This window comes from Callorhinus ursinus, unplaced genomic scaffold (genome assembly GCF_003265705.2).
Source record: "Callorhinus ursinus isolate GAN/ISIS: 27379988/994484 unplaced genomic scaffold, GSC_fseal_2.0 scaffold2, whole genome shotgun sequence".
Classification (NCBI taxonomy): Eukaryota; Metazoa; Chordata; class Mammalia; order Carnivora; family Otariidae; genus Callorhinus; species Callorhinus ursinus.
In genome coordinates, this window is record NW_027397064.1 from 48,375,128 (window position 1) to 48,381,127 (window position 6,000).

At 37.3% G+C, this 6,000-nt stretch overlaps 1 protein-coding gene across 4 annotated transcripts in view; it reads right to left on the bottom strand.

Moving 5' to 3' along the window:
- The window catches only part of NUP35 (nucleoporin 35), a 38,772-nt gene extending 36,091 nt beyond the window's left edge, over positions 1-2,681 (bottom strand). Inside the window, exon 1 of one of the 4 annotated variants that reach the window (XM_073881574.1) lies at positions 2,542-2,681. The gene's annotated coding sequence lies outside the window, so the exon portion shown is untranslated. The remainder of the gene's footprint in view (positions 1-2,541) is intronic. The other 3 variants (XM_025848994.2, XM_025848983.2, XM_073881590.1) reach the window with 3 other exon arrangements.
- Between the last annotated feature and the right edge of the window lie 3,319 nt (positions 2,682-6,000).

Genomic DNA, 6,000 nt, shown 5'->3' on the forward strand with positions numbered 1-6,000 from the left:
GCCATGTCAGGTAACATTCATAGGTTCCAGAGATTAGAGTGAAGATGCCTTCAGGGGCTATCATTCAGCCCAACACACCCACCAGTCCCCTTTTTAGAATGAAGGTACGGGTGCCTGGGTGGCTCAGTCCATTAGGCATCTGCCTTCGGCTCAGGTCATGATCCCAGAGTCATGGAATCAAGTCCCACATCGGGCTCTCTGCTCAGCAGGGAGTCTGCTTCTCCCTCTCACTCTCCCTCTCTCTCAGATAAATAAATAAAATCTTAAAAAAAAAATAGAATGAAGGTACCAAGAAGGGTTCATAAATGAAGGAATTTCTATATAAATTGTGATGTAGCCAAACAAAAGAACATTATGCACCTGTTAAAAAGCATGAGATATATTTGATGAGTGTGTGTATTGACCTAGAAAAATCTTCATGATTGATATACTGAAAGAAGTAATTTGAAAAATATATATGGCATTTTATCTTATTTCTTTAAAAGAATATTTGGATACATATGCAAAGGGGTGGGGGGAATGCTTATTTAAATAAAGGAAGAAGTTGAAACACATTTGTGCCAAACTATTAACAGGGAAAATGGAGTAGGAGAGGGGTTTGTAGATTGGAGTGCTTAAGAAGGGCCTTTAACTTATTCTTTATAACTTTTTAGTGGTTGATTATAGGTGCTGTTTACTATTGTTATTGTTCTTCCAACTTTGGGGGCACCTGGGTGGCCCAGTCGGTTAAGCGTCTGCCTTCAGCTCAGGTCATGATCTCTGGGTCCTGGGATAGAGCCCTGCATCAGGCTTCCTGCTTAGCAGGGAGTCTGCTTCTCTCTCTCTCTCTCTCTCTCTCTCTCCCTCTGCATCTCCCCACCACTCATTCTCTCTCGATCTCAAATAAACAAAATCTTTAAAAAAAAAAAAAAAAAACTTTTTTTCTTTTTTGAAGAAAGAAAGTTATTTTCCTTTCTTCACTTGCATTTCAATCTTCTACCCTTTCAACTGGCTCTTTCTTATCAAGTTATAAAGATGCCCAGTTTGCCCTATCAAAAAACCTTCTCTAGACATTGTTCCTTCTTCTAGATACCATGCACTAATTTCACTCACATTCTTTTTTTTTCAAGATCTCAAAAGAAGGGTCTACAGACTTTAATAGATGATCTCTTTCCCTAACATCTCCATCTTTTTTTTTAATTCATTACATACTGGCCCCTGTGTAAATCCTCTTTTGAAACCACTGACGCCAACTCTCTCTCCTAATTGCCAAAAGTCAAGGCCTGCCTCTTTGACCTCTGCAGTATTTAACAGCTTTGACAATCTTTTCCTCAGTACAAATGTTTTTTCCTATTTTGGTGATGCTACATTTTCTATTTCTCCTTACAACTTTCTCCTCTTTCCCAAACTTTTCCGTACCTGATTCCATTTCATTCTAACCTGGACATATTATTGTTAGTCAAAACTTGGTCCCCCCCACCTTCTCATCTGTGCAGTTAAAGCCCCACCACTCTCTAAGGCCAAATGCTACTTTTCTAGATGCTTGCTGAACAATCTACCAGCATATAAAACCTCAAAAACAAACTCATCTTACCCCTACAACCAGCCTCATTGTATTTGTCCCTTTTTCTTTCAGTCTCTTAGAAACCCAAAATTAAAATCATAACATGTTAAAGCAGAATTTAAGGTCAAACAGACTTGAATTCAGAGCCCAACTTGCCCACTTAAATCCTATATTACTTGGATTTGTACTGAATATCTCCAGATTTTATTTTCTGTAAAATAGAAACAATACCTTAAGAGGTAAACTACAATCTTTAACAATATTGCATGTTCACCATATTCTTCTATACAATAAGATATTATTATCTTAATTACAATACTTGTTTTCCTACTTTCCTTTCTGAACATATTAAATAAAATTTCCCATAAAGTGGAACACCTATTCCCTAGTTCTATTCTGCATTCATGGTTCCCTGAAGCCGGCCCTCTGATGACATAAGATTTCATCAAAGTGCTATTTTTGTAGACTACTGATATTCAAACTTAGATGAGGGAACCCTTTCTTTAAACAAAGTATGGTGCAGATACTTACTACATACAACAGAACTGCTCTCGTTGGAAAAAAATGGGAAGAATATGAGGCCCCACTAACTCATCAGGCTCTTGTGCGCTAAACTGTCTATGGACTCTCACACCTCCAGGTGAGCCCTGAAACCCTTGGGTAGAGTACTTGGGGCTACAGACAGCCCAACTTGAAAATTAGTTCTGGGCATTATGTATATTTGAACTTTCTTCTAAAGTCAAAACAAATTTGTTAGAATTCAGAAATATATGAAATCTCAAAATTTATTTATGTTCAATATATTTGATATATTCACAGCCAAACTACTTGTGTATATATCATATATACTCAATACTCAGTACCTACTTATGTTTATCAATATGCAGTATTTATATATAAGCATAAATTCATTCTCCTAAAAAAACCCCGCTCAGTCTATTCTAAAAATAAAAACAAAGAACTTTTTAAAATTAAAGTGGAGAAAAAAAGATATCCACCTTTAAGAAAACTTTAAGAACAGGACAGTTTATCACCTTCAGAAAGAAAGCAGGGAGAGGAAGCATCTTATCACTCATGTTCTCCTCATCTCAGCCTTTGGCAGTTGGTGTAGTATGGTCTGCCGGTCACTTAGACTGTGATGTCACATAAAGCACACAGAGGAGTCAAGACTTCGTAGGGCCCAAGGACAAGTGATCTCCAAGAGACTTTTGTGATGTTTAAGATGTAGGGAACATGTCTAGAAAAACACAAATCCATTAGTTACTATTTGCATTATCTGACTTCTATAAATAATCACCAAAACTATGTCTTTATAAATTAAAAATAAACTATTACATTTAGGAATGTACAAGTTTTGTCTTATTTCATTACAGTAAACAACTGACAGAAAGGGGGCAGCCAAATGTCAGGAAACATCAAGTTAGCTGATTCACCTGTTGTTTTTAAATCAATTAAATGGTTCCTTGCATCTGTTGGAAGTGAAAAAGTAACATCAAAATTTGCATAACTTTGAGAGGGAGGAATGAATAGGTGCAACCCAGAGGACTTTTAGGGCAGTGAAACTACCCTGTATGATACATAATAGTGGAAAAATGTCATTACAAATTTGTTCAAACCACAGAATATACAACAGGAAGAGTGAACCCTAACATAAACAATGGATTTTAGATGATAAGGATTTGTCAGTGTAGGTTCACCACAAATGTACCATTCTGGTGGGAGATGGTGGGGAGGGCAGCATGGGCACAGGGTATGTGGGAAATTAGCTGTGAATTTAAAACTGCTCTAAAAAATAAGGTATATTTTTTAAAAACTCATATAACTTTCAGGTATAATTTTATTCCTTGCATTTATATTTGAACTATCATATAGATTTAATCAGATATTTGAAAGCCCTGTGGAAGTTTATAGCAAGCAAAATAGACAGCTTTGAAAAAAAAATAGGATTGATTTTAGAAAGAGCTTTGTCTGGGATTTGCCTTGAAATAATCTATTGGGGTGGTGAGGGCAGGAGCAGGGAAGGAGTATAATGGCTGAAGGTATCCCTTAAACAAGAAAAACCATGGGGTGATAATTACTGATGGGTAATTGATTTTGCTATTCTCTACAATTTTGTGTATGTTAGACATGTTTGCTAATTAATTCTTTTTTTATCCAAAAGCCTAAATTCTAAGATGTTCAAGGGTCATACATTTTGCCCCAATTTATGTAAAAAACTGTGAGCAAAAAAAAAAAAAAATCAATGGAAAAATAAATCTTTTCTTACTTGACAGTGTCTTCATTTAGAGAAGCAGCATTTTGTTGAGGACAGGAGTAAATCTTGATTTTAAATAATAGTATGTGATATTAAAATCTCTAAAAGTTAGCTCTTCTATCTGAATAGTGGAAATAATAGTAACTACCTCATATGTAATACATTGACTTATTCACCTAATGATAGATATATAAAATATATATTCAGTAACTGAAATTTATCCTAATGTTCTTATCTGTCATTCAGCATATTACATAGCTTTTAATAAACTAATTTGGCTTCTTTCTCCATTAACCCACCAAACAGCTCTTGCCAGCGTCACCAAAGATCTCCATGAAACTGAGTCCAAGACATTTTCAGTCCTCATATTAAATAAATCTCAACAGCATTACTTCACATTAAACACTCTTTGAAATTCTCCTTAGTTTCTTTCATATTATACTCTCTTGGTTTTCCTCCTACCTCTCAGATCATATGGCTATGTTTCTTTTCTTGACTCATCCTTCCTTCCTTCCTTCCCTATCCAGCCTTTAAATGTTGTTGTTCCCCAAGTTTCAGTCTTGTGGTCTGGTCTTTTTTTTTTTTTTTTTTAAGATTTTATTTATTTATTTGACAGAGAGAGACTTAGCGAGAAAGGGAACACAAGCGGGGGGAGTGGGAGAGGGAGAAGCAGGCTTCCCACTGAGCAGGGAGCCTGATGTGGGGCTCAATCCCAGGACCCTGGGATCATGACCTGAGCTGAAGGCAGACGCTTAATGACTGAGCCACCCAGGCAACCCCCCTTTTTTTTTAAGATTTTATTTGTTTGAGAAAGAGAGAGAGCAGGAGTAGGGGGAGGGGCAGAGGGAGAGGCAGACTCCCCGCTGAGCAGGGAGCCCAACCCGCGGCCTGACCCCGGAACCCAGAATCATGACCTGAGCGGAAGGCAGACTCTTAACCGACTGAGCCACCCAGTGTTCCCTTGTGGTCTGGTCTTACTCAAAACTCTTTCCCTGTGTGATGTCACCTGTGTCCATTCCCTCAGCAGCTCTCAATTCATACCACCAACCCAGATCATTCTCTGAGGTCTGAATTTATATATCCAATTGCCTCTATGACATCTGCACTTAGATATTTCAAAGGCACCCAAAATCAAATATAAAAACCCAAACTCAAGATCTTTTCTGTAAAACATGAATATTTATCTCAGAGAAAGACACCACCAGCTATCTAGCTGGAAAAGCCCGAAACCTGGGAATGGTCTTGACAACCTCTTTGCAACACCAATCCAGTGTCAGGTCCTATGAATTCTGCCTTCAAATACCTTTCAAGTATATCCACTTCTTTCTGTTTTTACTGCTATAACCAGATCCCAGCTTTATCATCTGATACCTGAACTTAGCTTCCTGACAGCTCTTGTCTTTCCTCCCTGATCCATTCTCCACAATGCACTGAGAGTGGCCTTTTAAAAACAATATTCTGAGCAAGTTGCTCTCCTGCTTAGGACCTTTCAGGTGTTTCCACTGCTCTAAAAGACCAAAATCCGAAAGCTGCTTGCTTATAAGCCTCTACTTGACTGGCCTAATGGCTCAGCTTCACCTAACACCATCTCATCTCTTGTTCACTGCTCCAGCCACTGAGCCTTCTTTCCATTAATGTGCTGTGCTTCTTCCCTTTCCTGGATCTTTACATGTGTTCTTCCCTCAGTTCTGAAAGATCCCCAACAACCCACTCCCCCTCAATCGGTTAACACCTACTTATCTTTTAGAACTGATCTCAAATGTCACTCAGAAGTTAGGAAAACTTTCCTGTGTAACTAGACAAGACCACACTTTGAGTTATACACTTCTGTAATGTTTAAAATAATATCTATTTTCTGAAAAAGAATAAAGTATGCTTATTATATAGTTTGTAAACTATATAATAGTTTAGATTGTCACCAAAATTTAAAAGGCAATACCATTTATAATCACTCAAAAAAAAAGAGAGAGAGAGAGAGAGAACAAAAGAGGGAGAGAGCTAGATTATAAACTCCATGCGGTCAGGTACTTTGGCTTTTTTGTTAATATTTTTAAAATGAAATTTTTTATTTTGAAATACTTGCAGATTCACAGGAAGTTGTAAAAAGTAACACATAACACAGAGAGATCCCATATATGCTGTTCCCAGTTTACCCCAATGGTAACATCTTGCCAAACTATAGTACAATGTCACAACCAGGATA